We start from the raw sequence: 14,467 nt of genomic DNA on the forward strand, positions 1-14,467 counted from the left end.
TACTCCAGATAAGCAGAGCTATTAAGCCATCCTACAACTTATGATAATAATAAATGGTTGTTGTTTGTGGCCACTATGTTTTGGGATTGTGGTTATACAGCAATGGCTAACTGATACATCATGGTTCTTAGGTGCTTCAGGAATTCATCTGCTTGAGGGATTATTCTTAAGACTCCCTAGAGGCTGCTTTTGGGATGATGAAGTGTCAGTTCAAACACCAATTATTTGATGCAGGCAAAACTGACTGCTATTTGACTCTCCCCTAGAAAGATAGCAAGTATCTATAGGAGTATTACAATAGTATTAGGTGATAGAGGGCAGTAGCCTTGTCAAGGCCTACAAAATGAATGTCCTTATTTACTGTAGATAAGTGACCCAGAAGGTGTTCTAACTGGCTGAGTGGAGAATGTGGACAAACTATTGAGTGTTAATGAGATTACTGATGCTAGAACTCTGTTAGACAAATGATGGGATTAGCTGCTCTTGGTTTTCTTGAGATGTGGAATCACATGGTCATCATCGTCATAATCATCAACACCATCCTCATGGCTAATAATTACTGAATACTTACTCCCAATATTGTACTGAGTGCTTTGTGTGCCATATCCCATTTAATTCTCATCATAACTCTATGAACTACATACTAGGTACTATCACTCTGTTTTACAAATAAAGAAACTGAAGGTCAGAGAGATTCTCCAAGATAGAATTGCTTTCAAATCATAGAGCCAGAATTCAAACTCAAGTAGTCTGATTCCAAAGCCTATGCTCTTGACTTCCCTGCTATATAACCAAAATACATATTTTTTAGGGGAAGAAAAAGGAATCAAGTCCAACTCTCTCATTTGACAGATGAGCAACTGAGACCAGAGTCTTTGGATATACAGATTCTTTGTCTAAGATAGATTGAAGGAACTCTCCTACAGTTGGTCCAAATCACTGAAAACTGGACAAAACCCAAACTGTTTTTGTGAGGCTGCACCTAAGACTAGCTTCCACATATAGGTATACTTTTCGTGTACTGCAAAATGGTGCCCAGCTAGGGACTGAAATCCAGAATGTACACCTCTTAGCCAGGACATAGGGCTTCCTCTTCTCAGAAGAAAGGACACTTTTGAAAATAATTCTTTTGCATAGAGAGGGAGCTGTTTTTATTTTTCATTTTCACAAAAGTACCATGTATGTTAGGACACTCCTGCTAAAACATTTGCAAGTTGTGTGCAATAAAACACAGTAAAGACCATTCCATTTTTTCACACATAGAAAAAAATCAAATGTGACTAGTTGATGGACAATAAATACTTGTTGAATGAATAAATTTTAAATGAACAAAGATGTCTTTATTATGCACAGACACACAGGGATCAAAGCACATAGTACATGCAAATTTGTCACTAGAGACCCAATCCACGGCACCAAATCATTCTTGAGAAATGATTGATACAATCTAATTTTCCAGTCCGAAAAAATTTTAAATTGTATATATACTGCTTTCCTGAGCCATCACCTTACTTCTATAAGTGAAGCTTTCATGAAATTCCAACTCAAAGAAAGTTTAGAGTCATGTTTATTCCTCATCTGAATGTATTCCTCAGCAACCCTTCTCTTCTAGAACAAAAGAAACCAATTGCTCTTGTAAGCTAGGTGACTTACCTTACAAATTTTAATGCTTCACCAGAAACTGAGGCAAGCCAATTCCCTCCTCCATTCTCACATCCTCCCCCACTATGGCCCACACCTCTGCTGACAGCAGCAATCTGAACTGAGTACTCATGAAGGCCACTCTTCTCTCTTTGCCTCTAATAACCCAGTCTAACAATTGTGGTGAGTAATTTCCTTACCACTTCTGTTGTTAACAAATGCTAATAATGCTGCACGATATAGATCGAGCACAGCTACTGAAAAAGAAACTACATAAATTATTTTAAAAGTTATCATCAAAAGAAATGCTTTTCTGAAGGAAATTTTTTTTTAACGGCTCAAGGCATTTGCCTAGCTTTCTGTTCAAGTGACGGCTTCTACGTTAATTAATAAGTGCTTCTGTTTCACGAGCGGAAACTGTCTTATCTAGGGTACACCTGCAGGCTTTTTTTGGGGCTATAATTGCAGGAAAGTCATCTGTTTTTTAGACCCTGAGTTATCTACTTTTGTGATGCTTAGGTTAATAGACTGATTGTTCTCTCTCATTTTGGTGTCTGCTAAATCTCATTCTATTTGTAAGAATCAGGGTTGAGCAGGTGATTGGTTTCCTACTATATCCGATTACATTTCTTGTACATGCCAATAATCAATGAATTAAATCTTTCTATCATTCAGTCGATCAATTATTAATGTATACAGGCAACAAATATTTATTAAGTGCCTTTCCATGTCAGGCATTGTGCCAGACTCCGGAAAGAAAGCAGTGAGAATGACAGTCATACAGAGTCTTTGCACTGTGGCAGGTGACAGTTATCTGATGTTCTCCCTAAAAATGGAAAAAGTGACCGAGAAATATAACCCAAAATTATCAAGATGAGTGAGATGAATTCTAATGCTAAGCCTAATGAAGGAATCTCACCAGCATGTTAAATAGCTGAAATTCTTATTCCATAATAATTCACCCAACTAATTTTATCAGATTAATTCAGATGTAACTAATATTGTCATGATTTCCATATCTTACCAGTAAGATATGTGTTTTCCTAGCCTGTCCCCAAATTGATATAAGTCCGGATTATTTTTACTGAAGATTCATAGTATGATGCCAACTAAGCACTTGTTCACGGCTTTAATTCCTCTGAAAATCTAAAAGGCTAAAAACATTTTATGAGCAAAGATTATAATTATAACTCTTGCTAATCATTTTAAAATCGTGACATGGGTCACCAGCTGTAAATGTGATCAGAAATTATGGAAAAAAAAAACCTCAGTGCAACTGAAAAACAAACCTCGAGCGCACATTTGTCTGATCATATTTAGTGTCATTTTCACACATAAAGGCTAGCATGCTTTCATTTTCTCAAGCATGTGTGTCTTTAAGTTTGCCGTGTGTCTTCACAGAGCAGTGACCTGATAGCATCTCAAGAAATACCAAATACACACAGGCTCCATAAGTGTTTTTCTGATGATGTAATGCTTCCTATTTGTTGTTTTAAGTAGCAACTTACTTTATCTTTCAGGTTGGTACCTGTTTAGGGTAAATGCTGAATAATGAATTCAAGACTCCCCAACTTAGAGATGAAAAACAAATTCCTTGAAAGCAGTTTTGTCACTTTGCCTCCTAATTTTCAGAATGCTATTTAATCTGCTAGTGACTAAGCTGTAGGAAAAATCTTTTTCTGTTGTTATGTAAAGGAAAATGTGGGTGGAGGGAATAAGGTCTGGTCTGTATCCACCTCACGATTTGGAGTGTCAGAGATATAGGAAAAAGGCAATCTCTGCTCTCCCCAGGTAGGGATGTGAGGTTGCTTAGAATTCCACTTTTGGGGAAGTCCACCATCAAGGTGATGTAAATTCTCAAGTAGCAAATTGACTCAGCATGTTCCTAAGCCACGGGCCTCTTAGGTGACGTATGCTAAATTCACGTCATTTGCCCATTTGCTCTCACTAGGTGACAGGGAAACCATGTATTTTCCCCACCTCATGCACACACAAAGCGGAAGTATACCAAGCTCCCCTGTGGGTCTTGTTCTTATTCATCTTTCTAACAATCAAGACATTCTGTACCTGATCAGAGCGATTCATTTTAACTCTCTTCACCTTTACTCTGGTGAGCTTATAGCAAACAATTAGATGATCCTCCTTTACCTAAAGGCCCTTCCTTTCTCTTGAGTAGTCAGGAAAATCGTTTTACATATTATAAATCTGTTCAGAAATCAACTGAGATTGTCAAAGCTCTAACCACAATATTCCCCAATCCTATTTAGCAAATGAATTTAACATCGAATGTGGCAGCCACCAGTATGACATTTTAAAAGTATGATCCATGTGAAAGCGGGGTTTTTTTTTTTTGACCCCGGAAGAAAGTCAGGGAACCAACATTTAATGGGACCAGCTGTGTACAAGGATCAGTTTTAATGAACTTAACATATACCCTTTAAAGGCGAAAACTTTCCTATCATGTTTCTCATTAAAACACTGATGAGGGGATCCCTGGGTGACTCAGCAGTTTAGCGCCACCTTCGGTCCAGGGCGTGATCCCAGAGGCCCGAGATCGAGTCCCACATTGGGGTCCCTGCATGGAGCCTGCTTCTCCTTCTGCCTGTGTCTCTGCCTCTTTCTCTCTCTCTGTGTCTTTCATGAATTAATGAATAAATAAAATCTTTTAAAAAAACACTGATGATTTTTACTGTGAATAAGAAGATTAGTGGTCAGAGTTTATAGAAATAAAGAGAATTGTGAGTCTTGGGCTCTCTTTTCCCAGCAGGTTACACATAATTTCACAGGATGCCAGTGATCTGTTGTCACTGGTTCCCACATCAAATTGTCTCTTCCCAGCACTAACGGGAATCATCCTGGGCCTGTTAACACCTTGCCAATGTGTTTTAGCAGTACATATCACATTAGCACTTACAGGTGTGACCTGGACAAGTTTCCCAAGCTCTTCGTGCCTCAGTTATCTCATCTCTAAAGTGAATGATAATAATACTTACCTCGCAAAGGTGAGCATTAGGTAGTTTATTGTACTTCATAGACCTTTAGTTGCCATTGATTGGAAGAAGCAGCCTGGTTTATGATATATTAATATATGAATATATTGCCCAAGAATATGTACAAAACTGAGAATAATGCCTGGCACAGAGTATGCACCCGAAAAATTTAACTGTAATGATCTATTAGGAACCCATGGGTCACAGTGCAAAAATGGGCTTGCCAAACCCTCTGTGGGCCATGGAGTGCATGGCTCCCTCACCCAAGGCAGAACACCTGGACATGGGGAGGAGGCTCCACTACCCTGGACTCCCTAAATGGGGAGCTCAATTGGTCACTTTAAAACTTTTTTTTTTTCCTAGAGGGTAAGCTGTTTTTCTACACTAAATCTTACATAAGACTCAATGTGCAAAACAGATAAAAGAGCATTTTCTCTGATGAAAGCAGGAGTGGAGGGGCACAAAATGCTCTTCATCTTCCCTCCCCTTCACTTGCAGGGCAGCGCTATCACTTCATTAACATAGTAAGATAATGAGTCTCCTGACACTTCTACAGGTGTTTGTTAATCACTTTAAACTTTGTCAAATTTTACCTTATTGAAATGTCACCTTATTTGTGGCACATGTGAGTGCCTGATATGTGCACTAGACATGTACACAGAACACACTTTCAATGTACTTTTTTTGCCTTCCTCTAGTTTTGTCTCTAAACTCCCTGAATCTGTTGCATATGACTGAGATTGTCTCTCCATCTCAACCAAGTCACCTTGTGATCCCCCCAGATGTAGTCTAATGCTCTCAGATAACACAACATGAAGGATGTCCAGCTTTTATTCCACATAGAGCTTTCAGCTATCAAGGACTTTTTAATCTAATGCCTTTGTCTTTTTTTTTAAGATTTCATTCATTCATTCATTCATTCATTCATTCATTCATTCATTTGCAGCAAGAGTAAGAGCACAAGCAGAGGGAACAGCAGAGGGAGAGGGAGAAGCAGACTCCCAACTGAGCAGAGAGCCCGGTATAGGGCTGATCCCAGGACATTGAAATCATGACCTGAGCCAAAGGCAGACGCTTAACCAATTGAGCCACCCAGGCACCCCTCTAATGTCTTTTTCTTGAAACTCTCCTTGAGTTCTATCTCAGGAAGCCTCTACCCAATAATAAATTTAATTAATTATTAATATGTATCAATTATGATATACAATATTATATGGGAAACATAAACCTACTAAACAACTTTCTCTTCCTGGATTATCCACATAAAACTTGGTAGGTGAAGGAAATAAAATAGAAATACTCACATAAGAGTGTTTTCTCCCTGGTGGTACCTGATGAAAGTGTGTGTGTGTGTGTGTGTGTGTGTGTGTGTGTGTGTTTCTCAGGTCTGGGGTGTTATGTGCAAAGTAGGAACTAACAGTGTAGAGGTTTCCACAGAGGTCCATGACTGTGGCAGTTCAGAGAGCTCTGAACACAGGAAAAAAATAACACAGGTAAGAGAACTCTTTCTAAAATAAAATAGCTACTTGAGATTCAGGAAGAAAACAGGATATTCCCAAATTATATCTTCCTCAGATATTAAGCAGATATTGCCTTTTTACAGCTTTCCCTGAGTTATATTTTCATAGATCAGGAAAAGGAAGGGTTGTCTTCCAGTAAAAGTATCACTGACTCATGAGAGAAGGGGGAATAAAGCAACAAAGATCAAATACCAAAGGTCATAAAAAAGGCTTTCTTTGCTGCTAAAAGAAAATATAGCACTCAAGTCATATTACTTTAAATGAACACTTAGAAACTAGAAAGCTTTATATAATGAAAGAATTATAATTAAAATATATTTTGGTTTCGTGGTATGAGGACTGAACAAGAAACAAATTGGGATGAAAGCAAACAAAGCTGGGGAAAGAGAAAGAAGAGAAGAAATTTGAATAAACTAAATAGAAAGGAAGAATAGAGACACCCAGAGAGAAAGTAAGAAAGAGTCAAAAGAAGCAGGATGTGTATACTCAGAAGTTTCCTGAATTCTGTGGATCATTTGGGTTGTGGTCATCTGGGGGTCATCATTCTCCATGATCACTGTTGATCTTTTTCAACTGCCTTAATCCTCATATTTCTTTTTTTTTTAAAAAGATTTTATTTATTTACTTGATAGAACACAAGGAGGCAGAGCAGCAGGCAGAGGAAGAAGGAGAAGCAGGCTCCCTGGTAAGCTGGGAGCCTGATGTGGGGCTTGATCTCAGGACCCTGGGTTCATGACCTGAGCTGAAAGCAGATGCTTAACTCACTGAGCCATCCAGGCACCCAATCCCTACATTTCTAAGGGCTCCATTCTAAATGATGATCTAAACACCAATTCCATTAAAAATTATTCTCTAAATATAGCAGCAATGATCAGAGCAGTGGTTCTGAAGGACGGGTAAAAATCAACTCAAGGGCCAGAGAGTCTACATCCCTGTTATGCCATTAAAGTCTCCAGCTGATGCACATACAGATAGCAGAACTAACAGGACTTTTGCTAAATTTGCTGACATGACCTGTGATGACTTAAATATAGATATCCACAAATACTGAACTATCCATCTCTTAATATCATGAAGCCTCAATTTTAGTTGACTCCCTTTATTTTTTTTAAAGATTTATTTATTTATGAAAGAGAGAGAGGGAGAGAGAGAGAGAGAGAGAGAGAGAGGCAGAGACATAGACATAGGCAGAGGGAGAAGCAGGCTTCTCGCAGGGAGCCTAGTGTGGGACTCAATCCTGGATCCTGTGAGCCAAAGGCAGACACTCAACCGCTGAGACACCCAGGCATCCCTAATTAACTCCCTTCATAAGCATGTTCCTTTTGTCTTCCTCTCTACTGATTTGCCCCTCAGTGTCTATTCTAAAGTTCTGGGGACTAACTGGAGCAGAAGCAAGTGTTCTAATGTTCTCATTACCATGAGAAGGCTCAAATAACATGGAAAATGAACAATAATTGATGAAATAAATGTAAATAACTTAGTTACATTTTTGGCCATTAAACTGTCAAGATAGCTGATTTTCTGTCAATTCTGTCTGTGTTATTCAAGGAGTTTATTCATTTTTTCTTTCTTTTTTATGGATATAAAATATCAGAAATTATTGTCAAGTCTTAGCACTGGACCAGGTTGTCACTGGTTAAATAAATAAAAGAGAGGCAATTGGATATTCCAACCCAGATTGAAAGCTGATTATTTAATTAATCCAGAAAAGATACACATTTACATTCTGTATACCACCAAGAATAATTTTGCAAAAGGACTCCTTACCCCACCTTACCCAAATCCATGTGTCAGACGCATCATTACTGGGGTCCAATCCTTTCACGGAGTATCATGAACTGCACAGAGTGTTCTGTTAGAACTCAATGTTATTGGCAATGGAGGCAGTTTCCTGTTGTGGAGAGAAGTGGTCAGTCTCTACAGGCAGTTCATCCAATCATTCAATGTTTTACTTAACTTTTTTGTGCCTTGGTTTTCTTGTCTATAAGATGGTGTAATCAGAGTACTTACTTCTCACATTATTTATTGCTTTAAGCGAGATAATGTCTGTAAAGCACTTAGGTATACAAGTGTTCTGTTTCTTTTTTCTTCCCTTTTTTTTTTAAAAAAAGATTTTATCATTACTTATTTATTTGACAGAGAGAAAGCGCGTGTGCAAGTGGGGAGAGGAGCAGAGGGAGACAGACAGGCAGACTCCAATGCAGTCAAACCTTAAGCCCTTAAGATCCATGACCTGAGCTGAAATCAAGAGTCAGATGCTTAACTGACAGAACCACCCAGGTGCTCCTATAAGCATTTGTTCTAATAATCATTAATATTACTATTTTTTATTGGTCCAAGGTATTTTTCTAGCAGGAGCTACCCCTATCCTCTTTATTTGCAGCAGAAGACCTCTCCTGGGTGTAACTATTTCTCAATTTAAAGGCTGATTTCTTTGAGACTTTGAGCCTAAGCCTCTGAGCAAATCTCACAGAGTCTGTTTTCCTGACCTCTACTTTGCTAAGTAGTCACTCTCATTTATGCACACTGTACATGGACAATCAATATTTAAAAAATTGAAGTACTAAAACTGTCCTAAACATTCAGCACTAAAATGTCAATGAAAAATATTGATTTTTGATGACTCAGATGTCATTTCAGGATTCTTCAGTACTTTGCCCCTATAAGTGTGGTTTAAGATTGGATTTATATGTACAAAATGATTACATATTATGTCCAATCTTTGTTCTAAAACAGTATCCATCAATGCATGGGGCATTATCTATAAATTGGCTAAATCATCTTCAACCATATATGTATTATTTTCAAAAAAGCATATAGCTAGTCTTGCGATGAATTAAATGCAAATTCATTTAAAAGCACTCCTGAGTTCATAGTGACACCCCTGGCGTTAGAATTACTCAAACAAGATGAACACTAAAGCAATTACTACCAGAAAAAAGAATAAGCTGATAATAAAGTTATGAAAATGAACCAAACTTAACTATTGATTAAGGAAAGACAAATCAATGACAAGTTATGTTTTTGCCTAAGCATATTGGCAAATATTTAAAATATTCATAACATCATGTGTTTGCGAGTAGAGGAACAAAGGAAATTCTGTTGTTGGTAACAGTGTCAATATGTAGATATGATATACTGGAGGGCATTTTGGCAGTTTCTATCAAACTGTTAAAAGGATATAATCTTTCCACTTGGGAAATGAAATGTGGTGTATGTATCCTAAAGGGATATATTTCACATGTTTAAGAGTGTTCATTGAAACATTGTTTGTAGGGGATAAAAATTGGAAACAACATAAAAATCTATCAATAGGGTTATGAATGAATAAATTATGGTAAGTAGACATACAATGAAATATTAACCCAGCTATGAGATAGCCCTGTATATGAATACTGTATGGATTGCTGTCCCTAACATATTGTCAATAAAAAAAGTTGCAGAGTAAGTATAGTAAGATTAAATTTGTATTAAAAACACATTTTTCTATGTCTGCATCTTTCTTTGTTTCCATATACCTCATCTTCATATATAATTCCATTTTATTGGGATGCCTGGGTGGCTCAGTGGTTGAGCATCCACCTTTGGCTCAGGGCGTGATCCTGGAGTCCTGGGATCGAGTCCCACATTGGACTCCCTGCATGGAGCCTGCTTCTCTCTCTGCCTTTGTCTCTGCCTCACTCTCTCTCTGTGTCTCATGAATAAATAAATAAAATGTTTATAACCATGTGTTAGGGGTTCCAGAGCCAAGACTGAAGATGTTCATAGCTACTCATCATTCTAGGGAAGGAAAGAATAATGTTTCTTTGATCATAGACAAGGATTCTAGGCAAGGCTGATGGAGCTTGTCACATTTCCTGGCGTGAGGTTGGGGTGGAACTTGGTTGATAGAATGATGGACATCTGATCTCTAACCTCACTGATGGGTGTCATAGTTACCTAGAGACCAGCCGAGGGATGAGCCATCTGTCTGAATACCGTTAGTTTGTAGGAGCGCTACATATTGTAAAAACTTAATATTACTCAAAACAGTGGAAGCCAGGACACCTGGGTGGCTCAGCAGTTGAGCGTCTGCCTTTGGATTAGGGCGTGATCCTGGAGTGCCAGGATCAAGTCTCACATCGGGCTCCCTACATGGAGGCTGCCTCTCCCTCTGCCTATGTCTCTGCCTCTCTCTCTCCCTGTATCTCTCATGAGTAACTAAATAAAATGTTAAAAAAAAAAAAAAAACAGTGGAAGCCTCTCTGAGTTTGTTATAAAAAACATCTAATTCTTCTACTCATGAGGGGACAAAGCAAATGAAACAGAAAGCAAGCATTTGATACATGATGATCATGAGGAAGAGCTGCAAGATAGGAAAAGGGATTTGGGTCAAATAGCTGCCAGCACAGCTTTCCCATGCAAATCCATGAACTAGTAGCATTCATTTAGTCAACTCCTCCTTCCTTTTATTCTTCTCACCCTTACCCTCTTCTCCCTGGCTGGACGCCTTCCTTCAGTTTCCAGGCTTCATTCCTACACAAACCAGGTAGTCTCTAAGCAGCCAATTAGAGAAAATTCTTGAAATATGTCCATAATCCCTTTCATGGATGACTAGAGCTTCATGCTTTCATGGTGATGATCTGAGTTATATTCCTGGAAAGAATGCATCTAGCAGAACCCACCACCTCACTACAAGGTACTAAATAAACATGGAAGCTAAGTAAAAACAATATGCTTGCTATATAAGTATGGCTTTCAGACAAAGTGCTGCCCCTAAGCTTCTCCAGATAGAAGGTCTGAAGCTGCCACACTTACACGGTGATACATATATGCAGAAATATGGATCACTCTGCCCTTCAAAGAAGTCTCTGGAAAATAAAAATAGCAGTTGCCTGACATTTCCTTTGAGAGGCAGATGAAATATAATGTTTTCCTCTTACCACAAACATGAACACAAAATTTTGTGAATAATTTCAGGAGGCTTATGGACCTCTGAAATACATTGACAGTGGTCCCAGGGGATCCCCAGATGCCAAGATAAACTCTCTTGTGCTGATGGGGAAGAGCCATGGGAGGAATCACACCAGAGTTTTAAAATACCCAAGCTCAGTTGAGCCAACTGTAAAAATATGAAATAGTTTGTTTTTTATTCTCTCTCCCTCCTTCTACCATCTTTTTCCCTCCCTCCTCAAGAATAAATTCTATATCCTAGTCTTGCTCTTTGCCTGGACATAACTAGTCACTGTTGAGGCTTAAATGTGACCACTTCCAGACAAAATACAGTCAGTTCTTCTATAACACGACACATACTTCCCTAAAAATCATTGTACTATACAACATTGTACAACAACCACCACAGAGCTTAGGGGGAAAATGAGATTAAGGGCACAGTACTCAAAACATGTGTCAGAGATACTTTAAAAAGATGATAGGAACCTAATAATAAATATATCAATTTTGTACATATTAAATTAAGAAACACATAAATACTACTATAAATATGGCACTTTGCCTAGAAAAAAGATCTGAAGTTTGCTTGTGGAGGTGGTTTCTTGAGCTATCGAGAAATGGCAACGGAGCGTTTTCAAGGGTGGAAGGTTGTAACACCAGATGTGGATGAATATGGCTCATCATACACTTGGTGAACTGAGGCAGCTGGAGGATGTTTGAGGCGTGTGTGCATTTGTGCATTCCTATACAGCTCAATTCAGCTGGAGGCAGTTTCCTGCATTCACTTAGCGTTTCTTGTAGATGAAATCACATGTAGGCAAACACAAAATTCTTGTTATGCTCAAATTGTTCCCTGGTATATATAATCAATGGAATGAATTCTCATTTCAACACGAGATGATAGCAGGACTGACTAAATCTAGATTATAAAAATGATTAAAACTTAAAGCCATTAATAACTCAATGGAATGATGCCATAAAGTAGCAATAAGGTTATCTCAAAGCAGGTAACATGTAACTCAATTAAATCTGAGCTTTCTTACTCCTGTCCTAAATTCTATCTCAAACTTGTGATAAATTCAAGTAAAATGCAAATTTGGCTCTATAACCTTGAAACATACTGTTAACCCTGGGCAAAGCCTTCTTGGTGCTGGGAAGAACTTATAACAATACACAGCAGACTTCATGAAAAATCCTCATTATACATTTTTATTCTTATCATCCCACACTATGTGGCAGCCAACACTAACCTTACTTCCCTCTTCTCGACCATTCCTTGTCCCCTCTATGTGCACCCCCAAAAGCCCATAAAACAAAATTCCAGACTTTATGGAGTCTCTCATTACCCCTTCCTCTCTTTCCTTTTTTCCAAGAGTAAAAACTCCATACATAGGTGTATTATTTCTATTGCTGCTGTAACAAATTACCACAGAATCTATTGCTGGTTTAATAAATTACCACAGAATCAGTGGCTTAAGACAACACCAAATTATTATTTCACAGTTTTGGAGGTCAGAAGTCTATAATGAGCTTTATGAGGCTAAAATCAAGGTGCTGACAGGGTTGCACTCCTGGAGGCTCCAGGAGAGAATTTGTTCCTTGCCTTTTCCAGCTTCTAGAGGCTGCCTGTTATACTGGCTTCTGGCCCAGTATCACCCTGACATCTGCTTTTGTTAGCACACTTTTCTGACTTCCTTCTCTGACTTCATCTTGCCTTCCTCTTATAAGGACCCCCATGATTATATTGGGCACACCTGGATAGTCTGGATCCTCTCACATCTCAAAATCCTTAATTTAATAACATCTGCAAAGTCCCTTTTGTTACTTGTGAAAGTAGCACATTTACAGGTTCCAGGGATTAGCCTATTACACCAGCAGTGATATTCAAAATGCTCAACAATTGATACACCATTGAGGGCAGGGTGTCTGATGTTCAGCAAAGTCTTTTCATAATACTGAAGCAGGACCCTGGAGATCCTGGCACACTGGTTGATGGATAGTAGAGAGGTCTGAGAGGTCTCAGGGAGGAACTGGAGTATGTAGGGCATTGGTGACGCATTCCAGGACTACGAGGAGTAGTTCTCTCTAAGCAGTATAAAAGACTTTTGAGCTTTTTTTTACAATCAGCACAACCATACCTGTGTGTTTTGGCTGACCACTGACCTGCCATGCTCTTCCTTATCCATAATCAACACACAAGCTTTCTGGGATTTTATCATGTGGAGTAGTTAGCCCTAAGTACGGACATTCCAAGTGTGGAATGTCTATTTCAACACAACCTTATGATTAGGTCTGTACTTATCTTCCTTTTGCATTAACATACCTGGGGTCAGATATGCTATTAATTGCTAAGGCCTGGTTTTGAACTTAAGCACTTTACTTTAGAAATTAAACTCTTAACCACTGTGGTTAGTTTCTACACGGAGACTCACATCTCTTTAAAGAGGCAGATAAGGAGAGCATGTACAAAGACTATGCAGGCAATGTCAAGGTGCCAAGTGGCAAACCCCTAGTCCACAGTATTTCACAGGTTTACCTAGAACCCTCCCCTACAGAATTTAATGATTATACAGTAAGGATTCTTATCTGCTCTGTAGGACCAAACCTGAGTAGCCTTGAATAGTTATTTATGATAAGAAATTATAGGCAAGCAAATCAAAAACATGCAAAGAAAACAATTATCATAAATGACTATGAGTAGAAGTTTAGAAAGTGCAAATTCAAATTATCTTGGCTGCATACCAGTCTAGAATAAAGTATGGCTGTAAGCATGCAATGAAATAGGTGAAGGAATAAATGAATAAGTAAAATCTATTGTCAAGAGTTAAATTTGCAAGACCTAACTGACTGTGGTACAAAACTACTCTGATTAGAATATTATATTTAACTTTTTCAAATGAGTAGAGTAACAGGGATAAAAGAAGCAGTAGAGAGGAAGATGATAAAATCAATTCTGGACTTTGAGTCTTTTATAACCTCTACCTGGTCATAGTTAGAAATGTGTTGATCATCCCCAGAGGAATTAATATCTAAAAGAAATACGTAACACTACCTCAAAAGAAAAGGAATCATTTATGGCTATTTTTATTTTGCTGTAGAAAAAAATTTTGGCTTGGACAGGAATGAGTATTAGTACCCTGAATTCGTTTAATTGATGTACTATATAGAAGAGATCGACATAAGAGAGGTTTTGTTTTGTTTTACTTTTTGTTTTTAAATGAAGGTAGAGTGGGATCCTGATTGGGAGACACTTCAGAGTCTTTTAGAATCATTTATGATATATATAAAAATCACATTGTTAAGTAAAATGTTAGAGGCCAAGATTAATTTTTTTAAAGATGCTCTTGGGAACAACTGTAAGCAAATTCTACTTTAAACCCTTTA

The 14,467-nt window shown here is 38.1% G+C and overlaps 1 long non-coding RNA gene across 9 annotated transcripts in view; it reads right to left on the reverse strand.

The window, feature by feature from the left end:
* LOC140611720 (uncharacterized) overlaps positions 1 to 14,467 on the reverse strand; it is a 117,992-nt gene that overhangs the window by 17,334 nt on the left and 86,191 nt on the right. For all 9 annotated transcript variants that reach the window (XR_012012865.1, XR_012012864.1, XR_012012862.1 and 6 more), the window contains one exon: positions 7,929 to 8,042. This is a non-coding gene — a long non-coding RNA (uncharacterized lncRNA). The remainder of the gene's footprint in view (positions 1 to 7,928; positions 8,043 to 14,467) is intronic.

Source organism: Canis lupus, chromosome 20 (assembly GCF_048164855.1).
Source record: "Canis lupus baileyi chromosome 20, mCanLup2.hap1, whole genome shotgun sequence".
NCBI lineage: Eukaryota > Metazoa > Chordata > Mammalia > Carnivora > Canidae > Canis > Canis lupus.